The sequence below is a fragment of the Leptopilina heterotoma genome, unplaced genomic scaffold (assembly GCF_015476425.1).
Source record: "Leptopilina heterotoma isolate Lh14 unplaced genomic scaffold, ASM1547642v1 Lhet_108, whole genome shotgun sequence".
Classification (NCBI taxonomy): Eukaryota; Metazoa; Arthropoda; class Insecta; order Hymenoptera; family Figitidae; genus Leptopilina; species Leptopilina heterotoma.
Window position 1 is genome coordinate 1,490,873 of NW_025110825.1, and position 14,577 is coordinate 1,505,449.

Here is a 14,577-nt window from a genome sequence, read left to right on the forward strand (position 1 = left end):
TATTTTAAATATTTCTCTCCTTGTATTCTTTTTTTCATTTGGAAAAAATTTAATTTAATTAAAATTTTACGAGTATATAAATAATTTATTTCATTTATTTCATTTACTTCATTTATTTTATTTACTTAATCAAATTATTTAATTTTCATATTTTTTTCACTTTTCATTTTAGGTAAACCTGACGTGCTGGACTGGAAGGAATCTAAAAATAACAGATTTCATAAAATTAGAAAGCATCATTCGATTATTATTCAAAAGAGATGGAGAAGAGAAAAGACTGTTTTTTTGGATGAAGGAAAATGTCTTCAAAAGATCTCCACGACTGATATATATGGAAAATTTAAACCTTGAGAGAATGGAAGTTTAGATCTGCATATTATACAGCTATTTGAGATACGTGATTTTTCTCTTTTTTTGAAAAAACAAAAAAAGAGGGCTGAAATTATTACGCACATGAGAGAAAATTGGTAAATGTGCGTGTATGGCATTGAGAGAGGAGGCGGACAACACAAATAATAAGAGCGAGAATGAGAGTGTTTTTCACATTTCCTTTAATAATACGTGATGTTTGACGGCAAATAAGACGAAGCGAGAGATGATGAAAAAGAACAAAACACAACGATTATATCGATTTCCATTTGACTCCCAAGAACGTCGACCGTATGTTCACCCGGTGTTAAATACCGAAGGAACACCACCACCACCACCACAGATGTGTGAGTATTTTCAAAGGGTCAATATTGAATTCCAAATCGTAAATTTAAAATTTATTATTTTATTTAAGAAAAACTCTTTAATAGTAAGAAAATTCCACCTAAAAACGATTAAGTAAAGATTTTAATTTTCTGGGATTGGTTTGAAACTCTGGGGTAAATTGATGTTTAGTAATAAAATACTAAAACATTAACTTCTTTGAATTTTATTTGTGTAAAATATAGGAATTAAAATTATGACGATTTAATTTTATATATTAGTGATTTTTAAAGTATTTTTTGAGTAATTTTCAAATACAAAAATCGTTTTTTTAAAAAAATCTTTTTATCCTCTTTTTCAAAAATAAATCTTATTTTTCAATTTTTTTTGTAAGAAAAACCAATTTTTCTTAATGCAGAATAGGTTGAAGTCAATTATTTTCTAAATTAAAAAATACTGAATTTTGATTTTTTGAATGTCTTCTTCGATATACAATTAACAAATCCATTTTTAGAATTTTAATATCACTTTTGTTCTAAAGAGTTCAAAATTTTACTAATTCAGATTTAGAGAATAAATTTTGCAAAATTTTTGCAAGAAAAATTTAGAAATATTTTATATTTTCCTTAATTTTTGGTTAATAAGTCAAATTTTTTATTTTAAAAGATATCATTTTTGATAACTTTGAATATTAATTTTTATATTACTTTTTATAATTTATGTAACTTTTATAGTTTTGAAGCTGAAATAATAATTCTTGCATAGAATTTTATTAAAATTTTTCTAAGTTATTAAAATTTTTTGAAAATAATTTAATAGATTCGAGGAATTTAATTAAAATTGTAATAAAATAAATTGAATTTTTTCAAGAAACTTAATTAAAATTATATTGAAAGTAATTAAATTCCTGCGAAGGATTTTATTATTATTTATGAAAATAATTGAAATCCTGCGAAGAATATTATTATTTATGAAAATAATTGAATTTTTGAGTGGAATTTTATTTAAATTCCTGAAATTAATACAATTCTTTGAAGAAACTTAATTATATAATTATATTAAAAGTAATTGAATTCCTGTGAAGGATTTTATTATTTATAAAAATACATAATTGAATTCTCGAGTGGAAGTTTATTTAAGTTCTTGAAATTAATAAAATTCTTTGAAGAAACTTAATTATAATTACATTGAAAGTAATTGAATTCCTGTGAAGAATTTTATTATTTATGAAAATAATTGAATTCTCGAGTGGAATTTTATTTAAAAATATTTAAAAATTTAAGTAAAATTTTATTGAAAATAATTTAACTCTATTATTACGAAGAATTTTTTTAATTTATAAAAGAAAAATGACTAATTCTGAAAAATTTTATTAAAATTTAAAAAAAAATTGGAATCTTTCGGGAAATTTTAATAAAATTATATTGCAAATAATTTAATTGATTCGAGGAATTTAATTAAAATTGTAATGAAATAAATTGAAATCTTTTCAGAAATTTTATTAAAATTGAATTGAAAATAATTGAATTCCCACTAAGAATTTTATTATTTATAAAAAAATTGAATTCTTTTGAAGAAATTTGTTTAAATTTTTGAAAATAATTTAATTCTTTCAAGAAACTTAATTAAAATTAAATTGAAATAATAATATATATTATTAATATATTGAATAATTGAAATCCTGCGAAGAAAATTCTTTGAAGAGATTTAATTGAAATTCTATTGAAAATAATTGAATGAAGAAGTTTTTTAATTTATAAAAGAAAATTGAATATTTCTGAAGAATTTTATTAGAATTTAATAAAAGATTGAAATCTTTCGGGAAATTTTATACAAATTATATTGAAAATAATTGATAATTTTTTAGCAGAATTTTATTATACATTCTTGAAAATAATTGCGAATTCTCTGGAGAAATTTGCCTAAAATTGCATTCATAATAATTGAATTTTTGAGAAGAATTTTATTAAAATTTTTGAAAATAATTGAATTCTTTTTAGAAATTTTATGAAAACTGATTGTATAAGAATTGAATTCCTGCGATGAATTTTATTATTTATGAAAATAATTGAATTCTTGTTAAGAAATTTCTTCTTAACTTTTAGAGGAGAATTTAAAATATTTTAAAGAAATTTAATAAATTTTTTTAAATCGTAAATAATAATAACAGTTAAATATTTAATTGGTAATTATAATTAGAAAATATATCAGCTTCAATAAAAAAGAAAATGAAAAAAAATTGAAAAAAGAGGTAGGTTTTCTAAAAATTGAAAAATTAGATTTATTTTCCAAAAAAGAAGGGTTAACAAATTTTTTTTCAAAGAAATTTTTAATATTAAAAATTGCAGCAGTAATGCTTCACTATAAAAAATTTTAATTCTTTATTTTTTTAATTTTTCCTTTTTTCCACATCGCTGTATTCTCTGGAAAAAAATATAAGCTCTTTATCAAAAGAAAGTTCCTTTCTTAGAGATTATAAATTTTTTTTATTAAAATCTGCCATTGATGTCGGGATTTGTAGGTGGAGTTTTCAGCGCGCAGCATCCCTCCATGGACCACCCCTCGGATACGGTGGGAAAAATGGTAGAAATCCTTGCATCGAAATCTCCAAGTCTCATCGAGAATTGGAAAATTCATTCTATTTGAGAACAATGAAAAGACAATCTCCCGTAAGGTATACATTTTTTTTCTCTATTAGAAAAATATAGGTTTATCTCAAAATTAAATTAATTATTAATTAATAATTAAATTGAATTAATATTAAATTCACATTAATAAATAGATTTTTTGAATAGAAAATTTTTCATTCTCTACACTGAGAAATTCTTTTTTTATCCAAAAATATGTAGCCAATCAAAAAAATATGTTTGTATTAAATATATTTTATGATTGAATTAAATCTCAATTTTTATTGAATCAAACTACTTATTATGCATTGAAAAAAAATTTATTTGATTCAAATAACCGATTACTTGACTATTATCAATTAAATATTTATTTGAATCAAATAATATTTTATTGGAGTCAATTAAATGGTATTTGAACCAATAATTTCAGTATTTGAAGCAAATATGAAATCATTTAATTCACTTCAATAAATATTATTTTATTCAATTAAATATTTAATTGATTGTCAAACGGTTATTTGAATCAAATAAATTTTTTTCAGTATGTATTGAATCAAAATAATTATGTTTAATTCAAAAATAATTTTTTTCAATTAAATTTGTTTGTAATTTAATCAGAACATCAAGTCACGAATTGGTTATTATAGTAATTATTAATTAATAATTAAATTAATATTAATAAATCGATTTATTTTTTAATAGACAATTTTTCTTGAAAATAATTTTTTTCAACACTAGATTTGTTTTTAATTTAATCAGAACACGTCCAGAGGCACGAATGGGTTAAGACTAGAAGCCATAGGGTTAATGCAGAAAAAAGTATAGACTTCAACTATATATACACATAAAATATATTCGTTTACGTAAAGCAGTGGCTCGTTATCTTTTCTTTTTTTTTTTAATTCCATTGAGGTCGAGAGATAGGGTGTTTACGCGGTTGTTCGCAACGACCCGGGGCACCCTATTCGAGTCCAACGATAACCCCTGGGGTTCGGGAGGTTCTTCAGAAGTCTAGCATTTCAAGTATAAATATAACCCCGAGATCAAGATTATACGATCGCGATTGTCGAAAAACCAAGTCCAGAGGCGACATTCGTGCGACGAGTTTTGAATATTTTCTTGCCACGGAAATATTTACATTTTTTTTTCTGCCATTTGGGTGGGCCAAATGAATTTTTTTTTCTAATTATCTTTAATTACCTTCGAAAGAGAGAAGCGGACTATTTCTCATTCTCTTAAAAATAAAAAAAAAAAAATTCAGATATTATTATTGGTCTTGCAGTTCGGCGGAAGCAATAGTGGCGCGTTTGTCAATGAATATGTAGGTTCTGGCCCTCGACCTTTCCACACTAAATATACATATTCACGCTTTCTCATACACTAAATACAATGTACGTATGTGCCTATTATCTACGGGGTGTCTCATTAAATAAAATTCAACGAAAAATAGGAAAAGGATTCTTTAAATTTTGTGTAATAATTAATTATTTACACGATGCGATCGAAAAAAATTGTCTGAATGACTTTCACTATTTCATACATATCTCGATGATACCTTTTATTTTTTTTCATGAGTGTTGACGACTATTTTTTTTTCTTTTCTTTTTTTGAATTTCTAATCCCGTGACGAAGTTATCGTTGAAAGAGAACTACAGGAATAAAAATGAGAATGTAATAAAATTGAATTTTAAACAAGTTCACAATGTTGAAATCATATACGAGACATCCAGCAGCGATTGTGTATTAAATATATGCTTATGGGAGAATTATGTTTAATCAAGTGTATTTAAATATTGTATAAGAGCTGAATAATTGTCCAGGTGAAAAAATTTTTAGACGCACTTGGAACATTTTATGAGCAGAACATTATTTCATTAAATGGTAAAAAAAAGGCAGAATAACTTTTTTTAGCGCTAAATTAAAAGTTAATTTTCTGTGGGACATAAAATTGAAAAAGTATAAATGAGAAATTGATAATGTAGAATTTAAATTTAAATTTATATTAAAAATCATATTAATAAATTATTCAGAGAAATAAATCGATTTAAAATAGGTTAAATTAATATTAATTAGATTTAATCGTCTATTTGTACAAGATTTTAGATTTAGAGTATTCTAATAATAATAATCAAGTACTTGTTAACATATTAACAGTAATTAAAAAAAAATTTTTAAATAAGAAATTTAAAAAAATTAAATATTTAACCCTCGAACAAATTATTATCAACAAATAATTAACTAACATTTTCTTAATTAATTATTTCTTGATACTATTTTTTCGAGAGTTAAATATTTTACTTTCATTTTTTTATTAATTTAATTATTTATTTATTATTTTATTTTATTAATTTACTATATTATTTTATTAATTTATTATATAATTTAATAATGTAATAATAATAATAATTTAATAATTTGTTTTTGATTGTTTTTCAGGAAGTATTTCAACAAATTACGAGCGGAGACAACAGTGATGATAAAAATATAATAATCAATCATCACAAAATAACAATTGAAATGTAGAAGAAATGCAAAAAAGAATGCCTCCTCATTTTTCTGATGCAGAGAATGTAAAAAGGAAAGATCAATGTAGAAGAATAATTATAATTGTTTGGAAAATATATGCACAAGAGTGAGGACAAAAGACAAAAAAAGGGTAAGAAAAACATTTTTGATCGGAAATTCATCGGTAGTAATATTCAAAGTAGTCGTAGGTTACGATATAGCTTTCTTTAACCGGGATCGACGCGTATACAATGGTCTTCCCTCAATTAATCGACGTCCAATCGTCTATCACCTTACGTAAATTTTTTTTCCTCTTTCTTTTAATTTTGCATCTGTTTTTTACCAATTTTTAAGATTGCTTATTTATTTTTCTTATAAAATAGTTTTTTTATTTACGTAAATACTTTTTCTTGATAAATATTAAATACTGTTATTTAGAATTTTTTGTTACTATTATTATTATTATTATTATTATTATTTTGTTTTTATTATTATTACCACTAGCAAATATGTACGAGAAACGCGCTATCACACTTATTATTATTATTATACAAAATACTAAATTTTTATTTTAAAATATCAACTTAAATTTCTGAATAATTTCAGAAAAAAAATGTAAAAATTCCCTTATTAACGAATTAACTATTATTATTTATTATTATTATCTAAAATTATAATAAAATTCAACGCAAGAATTCAATTATTTTCAAATCTATATAATTTTCCGCGGGAATTCAATTATTTTCAATAAAATTTTATTAAAATTTCTGGAAGGAATTCAATTCTTTTTCAAAATTGTAGTAAAATTCTTCAAAACAATTCAAATATTTCCAAACATTTTCATAAAATTGTTTTAAACAGTTTATTTATTTTTAAAAATTTTAATAAAATGTCTACGGAAAGAATCCAACTATTTTTATAAATAATAAAATTCATTGCTGGAATTCAATTATTTTCAATATAAAATTTTAATTAAATTTCACGAAAGGATATAATTGAATCTGGATTCAATTATTTCAAAAACTTTTTTGTAATAAAGTTTGTCGAAAGAATTGAATTATTCTCAAAAGTTTTGCAAAAAAATGTTTTATAAAAATTCAATTATTTTCATATAAAAATAATAAATTTCTTCGAGTGAATTCAATAATTTTTTTTAATGCAATTTTAACAAAATTTCTCGAAAAAATTCAATTATATTTTTTTTTAAATTGTAATAAAATTCTAATGAAGAATTTAATTATTTTCAAAAAATTCAAGAATAAAATTTTTATTTGCAATTATTAAGAAAAACGTTTATTTCAAAAGCTTGAAAGAAATTTATCATATAATTCAATTACTTTCAAAATTTTTAATTAAAATTATTAAAAGAAAACTGCATTATTTTCAAAAATTGTAATAAAATTCTTCGAGACAATTCAATTATTTTAAAAAAATTTTTATACAATTTTTCTAAACAATTTATTTATTTTCAAAAATTTTAATAAAATTTCTGACAAGAATTCAATTATTTTTATAAATAATAAAATTTTTTGCAGGAATTCAATTATTTTCAATATAAAATTTTTATAAAATTTCATGAAACAATTTAATTATTTTCAAAAACGTTTAATAAAGTTTGTCGAAAGAATTCAATTATTCTCAAAAGTTATGCGATAAAATGTTTTATAAGAATTCAATTATTTCATATAGCAATAAATTTCTTTGCTCGAATTCAATTATTTTCAGAGCAATTTGAACACAACATTTCTTAAAAGAATTGAATTATATTTTCAAAAATCGTAATAAAATTTTAACGAAGAATTCAATTAGTTTCAAAAAATTCAGGATTCAAATGTTTATTTACAATTATTAATAAGCACGTTTATTTCAAAAACTTGAAGGAAATTTATTATATAATTCAATTACTTTCAAAATTTTAAATTAAAATTATTAACAGAAAACTATATATTATTTTAAAAAATTGTAATAAAATTCTTCTAAACAATATTTATTTATTTTCAAAAATTTTAATGAAATTCTTTACAAGAATTTAGAAATCAATTAGAATAAGTCTTTCAATTAAATTAAATTTTTTTTAGAATTCTTAGAATATTAAGGGTCTTGAGTAATAAATTAGAATTAATTTCGGGTTTTTCGTGAAATTGCGTTCGATTTCATTTAAATAAAGTTCTCGTGATTGTTAGAAAAAAAATTCATTATAAAAACTTTTGAAGAAATTTATTTTGTTATTTATTTTTTATTGATAAAGAAACACTGAAATTCAGATGTTTAATAATTGTAATAATAATAATTGCAATGAAAATATAATAATATATTAATAATGATAATAATAGTTGTAATAAAAATAAAAATGATAACAGTAGAAATAATGTAATTAATAATAATAATTGCAATAACAAAAATAATATCTAATTTCAAAAATAATAAATTAGTTAAAATTAATTACAAAAATGATATTCACATTTTGATTCATGATATTCAATTTTTCGTTTCAAGAAAAAAAATTATAAATAGATTTTAATCATTTAATTTAATTATTACATAAATTTAATTTAATTCCAAATTATCTAATTAAAAATTATAATTCAATTTAATAAACAGAATAAAAATTATTTCGTATTGGAATAGAGAAACATTTTGTTAAAATAGAAAGGGGAGGAACTGAATATCATGTATAAACGTAAAGTGTGTAGGAAAATTTTTTTCCTATTCTACGCCCTTAAATTATAATGTGTTTTTTTCTGATTTTTCTTTTTTTTTTGTTTAATGAAAAAGATGGAGACAGGCTTATTTTTCGACCGAAGCATTACGTCGTCGGGACGTTACCCTAGGGGGGTCAGTGTCATGTCGTGAACACGCAGAGTTCGTTGACTGTGCAGAACCACGGACCGGTTGGTCCACCCTTTCGTCTTACCCTTCGTATCGTTTCACCCGTCCATTCCTTTTCTCGTCTTTCTCGTTTCTTCTCTTCATTTCTCTCACCCTTTTTCTCTTTTTTCAAAAAAAAAAAAAAAAATGAAAAAAAAACAAGTAAATAAATATTCTATTCCTCTTCGATACATATATGCGCGTATAAAACAAATTTTTTCCTATTTTATAATTTACTGTTAGTATTTTATGTCTACGGTCATCATGAAACAGGACTGAAAAAAAATTTATGTAACATTCGAAGTTTTATTTATTAATTTTTGAAATTTACCGCGAGTACTGACTAATTGAACGAGAGACAGTTTTATCGTTTTATTTTATTTTTCTTTAATCTAGGGCTGTATTTATAGAAAAATTAGTAAAATTATTCGAGGAATGAAACTGATTTATTTAATTTGTTATTTTTAAATTGGAGTAAATAAATGAATGACAATTTTAAATTACGATAAATTTTCCAATTATTTTTTATTTAAATAAACTGTTATTAAAATAAATAAATAATTTTTTTATTTGTAGGAAGAAGTCGATTTTGGAAAATCAGTTCAAGATCGGTTCACAATCAGAGCGGTGCCAAGTGATGAAAATTCGAAAATTATATCCTAATTTTTCAAGAAAATTTAATGGAATTTATTCATTATTCTTTGATCTTCTTCAACTCGCAGTAGAACAATATGGTATGTGGTCAGACAATTTATTCAATTCTAAAAAAAAATTTTTCCTAAATTCTTCATGTTGATCTTTTTCAACCAAATGAGACAATATTTGTCATTGTCTGAATTTTCGACTTAAAAAATTAATTTCTTTGCTCTTCGATTTAATTCTTTTCGGCCCATACAATATTCATCAAGAGCAATTTTTATCCCAGAAGAATTTTTTACATTATCATCAAAAATAGGGTCTTGGATTTTTAATTTATTTTTCTACACTGAAAACAAAATATTTATTTGATTCAAATAAATGATTAATTGTCTAATATCAAATAAATATTTACTTGTATTAAAAAATTTTTATTTTTGTCAATTAAATTGTACTTATTTGCTTCAAATACTGAAATTATTGATTCAAATATGATTTAATTTAAGGAAATAAAAATTATTTGAATCCAGTAAATATTTATTTTATAATAGGCAATGAATCGTTTATTTGAATGAAATAATTTTTTTTCAGTGTGTTTATTCTATTTCTATTATTGGGAAAATGATTCGCAAACACGAGGAATCGAACTCTTGTTTTTTTGTTAAAAATCCAGTACGTTAACCACTAAGCCATCTCACAGAAATTAATTTTTCTATGCAATAATAAATTAAATAGAAATTTCGTCACTACTTTTGTGTAATAAACAAAATGAAACAAAGGAAAGTAGAATTCGTCAGGGAAATCAGGAAAAATTATCGTAAAAATTTCAATTATCTTTATAAATAATAAAATTCTACTCCAAAATTCAATTATTTTCAAAAATTTCCATTATCTTTATAAATAATAAAATTCTACTCCTCAATTCAATGATTTTCGAAAATTCTCCTCAATTCAATGATTTTCAATAACTACTATCTTAATAAAATATTCCAAAAGAATTCAACTATTTAAAAAAATGTTATTTTTCATATATAGAAATAATAAATTTCTTTGTGTGAATTCAATTATTTTTAATGTAATTTTAACAAAATTTTATCTATAAGAATTCAATTATGTTTCCAAAATTTGTAAAATTATTCGCAGAAATTCAATTATGTTACAAAATTAAAAAAAATTTTCGTCAAAATTTCAGTTATCTTTATAATTAATAAAATTCTTCTTGAAAATCCATTATTTTCTAAAAATTTTAATAAAATTTTCCAAAAGAATTTAAGTATTTAAAAAAAGATTTTAATAAAATTCCACGTAAATATTTAAATATTTTTATAAATTATAAAAATTCCCCAAGAATTCAATTATTTACAAATTTTTTTTTATAAATTTCCTAGCAATAATTCCATTATTTTCATAAATATAATAAAATTTTTCACAGGGATTTAATTATTTTCATAAATAATAAAATTCTTTTTATGAAGATTTTTATTATTTAACGAAAGTATTTAAATTCTTTTGGAAAATTTTATTAAAATTTTTAAAAGTAATTGAAAAACTGCAAAGAATTTTTATATTTTTCATTTATGCCAAGAATTTTATTAGAATTTTTTTAAATAATTGAATTTTTCCGAATTTTCGACAGGAATTTAAATTTAAATTTAATTTATCTAACTATTTAATTATTTTTATAAATTATAAAAATTTCACAGGAATTCAAGTATTCACAAATTTTTTTTATAAATTTCTTCCCAATAATTCCATTATTTTCATAAATATAATAAAGTTTTTTACAGAGATTCAATTATTTTCATAAATAATAAAATTTTCTTTAGGAAGATTTTTATTATTTAACGAAAGTATTTAAATTCTTGTGAAAAATTGTATTTAAATTTTTGAAAGTAATTGAAAATCTGCAAAAAATTTGGCTATTTTTCATTTATGCCAAGAATTTTATTAGAATTTTTGAAAATAATTGAATTTCGGCGAATTTTTCACAGGAATTTAAAATTATTTTTGTAAATTCTAATAAAATTTTTCCCAAGAATTCAATTATTATCATAAACAATAAAACACATAGCAAGATTTCAAGTATTTTTAATACACAATTTCAATCAAATTCCTCGAAAAATGTAATTATTCTTAAAAATTTTATTACAATTGGTAAAAAGAATTCAATTATTTAAAAATTAGTTGATAAAATTCTTTATTATGAGAATTCAATTTTAAGAAGCATTCAATTATTCAATAAATTATTTATTTTTGTATTTAAATAATTTATAGAATTGATTTAGAAACGAATTTCAGTCAAAATTTTAGATAACAATTGAATATTAAAAGCTTTATAGCGTGAGTGTTTGAAATAATTTATTGAAGTTCGAAAAAGGTGTTAAATTAAAATCTTTAAAAATCTTTATTTTTAATACTTTTAACTAACAATTCTGTAGAATTAATTTTATTAAAAAGGTTTTAATTGAAGAATTCCGAATAAACGAAATGTAGAAAAATTGAATTTTAAACAAATGCATTTAAAAATTCTCAAAGAAATTTTTCGAAAATTATTAAAAATAATTGATTTAGAGAAGAATTTTAGTTAAAAATTTCTAGAAAATAATTGAATTGAAATGATGCAAATAATTTTGAAAAATTATTATAAAAAATGAAGAAGTCGATTACTCCGAGTCGAAGACTCGGAGTGATTGCCTTCTTCATATTTTATAATGATATTCTTATAAATTATTGAATTAAAAATTTTTGAAAATTTTAAGTCCTATAGAAAAATAAAATATTTATTTTAAAAAAAACTATTGATGTTTTCGAGTAATTTTGGCAATTAAACTAATTAGCATTAGAATTCATCTTAGAACTTTTTTTTAATCTAATAATTTTTAGAATGAATCAGAATATTCTTTAAAATCAGGGAAGAAATAAAAATTTTGCCTCGAAATCAGAGATTTTTTTGTGCTCTACCCTGATGATGAAATTTTGATGATCGTAAATTTTTGATTTATTGTATATTAACAAAAAATAATTCTATTCGTGAATGAATTTATGAGAGTTTTTCAGTATATTTGTGCGGGTATTTAACATAAATGAATGATGAATTTTTGAAAAGAATGAAATGTCAATTTCTGATGCAAGCGAAAGTGTATATATAAATAAACTTCCACATGAAGGATCAAGTCTTTGATTCTCTTGGACTATACGTAGGTCTTATCAAGGATCTTGGTAGCAACTGATGTTCGCGATCGTATCTCACGTCGAGACATTGATTTTCCATAAATACAAATGCAATGCTAATTAGTTGTCGCTCGCGACGCGTAGGTATTATTATTCGAAACCGAACAGGATGATCCATCACTTCACTTTATACACGCATGCATTCCACCTCAATGCGACAAATTATTCTTGTCTGTACTTCATCTCCCTCTCTCTCTCTCTCTCCCTTTATTTCTCTCAGTCCTCCAACTTTGTTTTCTCAAGAATATAATCCATTATTTTTACATTCATCTCAATCGATAATTTTTATTATCTTTTTTCTACGTTTATACTCTTCTTGAATTTTTCTTTTTTTCCTGCAATTTTGGTAAATTTTGGTTAAAGTTTGAAACATTCGAAGTTTAATTCGAATCAGTTTGGCATAGTTTGAATATATCCTTCGTCGCATAAAAAAAATGTTTTTGTTATCAGGCTTATAGATAATATTGTAAAAACGGAAGAGAATTTTTAAAATGGCAAAATAAAAAGCATTTCTCGGTATGGGTTCTATATCCAGTGAGGAGGAATCCTCGACGTGTCTGAGTCGAGTATATAAGTTCTCTTGTCTCGAGTCTGTAGTCTACAACACTTCTCCTTACATTATGAAATTTTTCCGAAGGTTAATGACACACGCGTCCTAACAATTTTTCTCTTCCATTCTTCTAAAATTTTATAATACGAAAAATTCAATATTTGTAAAATTAACATTTCTTTTCTTTTATTTTAATTTAATTTTTCCGCTTTTATTGATTTTACATGTTTATTTTTCGTAGAATGTAAAACATCTGTTTGAACCCTCCGCAGAAGGAATTATACAATTCCGGGTATTTAGATAAACAAGGAGTCTGTATTTCAGGGTCATTTGGGGATTGATGCTTTTGTCCTTGCCGACCCACTAAAACAACACATTGCTGGACTATTCTTCTTCCTACGGAACTAGGCTTTTATTTTGTGGGTGAGAATAGGTCTATGGGATTTCGCTTTTGCAGCCCTTGTAAGAAGTCTTCTTTAAGATCTGTCCCTGCACACTCCATTTCCTGTGGGATTATTGTTCTTTTCACTATGACGAATTTCTCCTTAAGTTTCGCTTGAAGTTATGCTGTATATGATTTTCTTGTTAACACTTAAAAGTACTTATGACTTAAAAGTACGATTTATCTACTTAGTATGTGATGCTTCGTGGTGAAAAAGGACTAATGTGGCAAGAAATTTAAAGTTATGTTTATGATCCTTTAATCTTGATTAATAAACTCGGTTCAGTTTTCGCAGCTTTTCCAACGATATCAAAATAGAGACAAAAAACGAATCAAAACTTTGCTTCGCAAAACTTTTGATTCGTTTTTTGTCTCAATTTGATATCAGCAGAAAAATTGTGTTCTTAAAAGTTAGGTACAATTATCTTGAGTGCAACTCTCGGAGTCTGTATAGTTGCGAAGCTCATGAAATTTAAAGTAGTTCTTTAGATGTCTGCTATCTGCTATATGTTTATTTTTTATTTATTTTAATGTTTAGTCAACTATCGCCTCACACCCTCTGGTCAAGAAACCATGTTCGTTCCAAAAACGAGAACGTTTTATGTCCGCCAAATAATTCTGTAGTACATCCATGTTTTTGAAATGTTTTGGAACATTATTTGGCAGACACGGAACGTTCTAAAAACGTTTAAAGAATTTTTTTAGAACGAACATGGTTCGTTAAAAAAGAACACTGAAAAACGGTAGAGATTTAAAGGTTTACGTCAAGTTTCACAAGCTTCACAACTAAAGATTTCGAATTTTGCAATCAAGTTAATTTTAACTTTCATTTTGCACTGGGAATTAATTATTCTACAGTATTTTTACTTTGAAATTAACAATCACAACTTTAAATTCCTTGACGTATTAGGTTTCACCGCGAAGCATCAGCAGCGTCAGATATTGTCTTCTAAAAACCCTTGACTGGATAATTTTCAGATAATGCTCCAAAGTTTTCTTCCATGTTGTTCAGAAAGGCAGCTAAC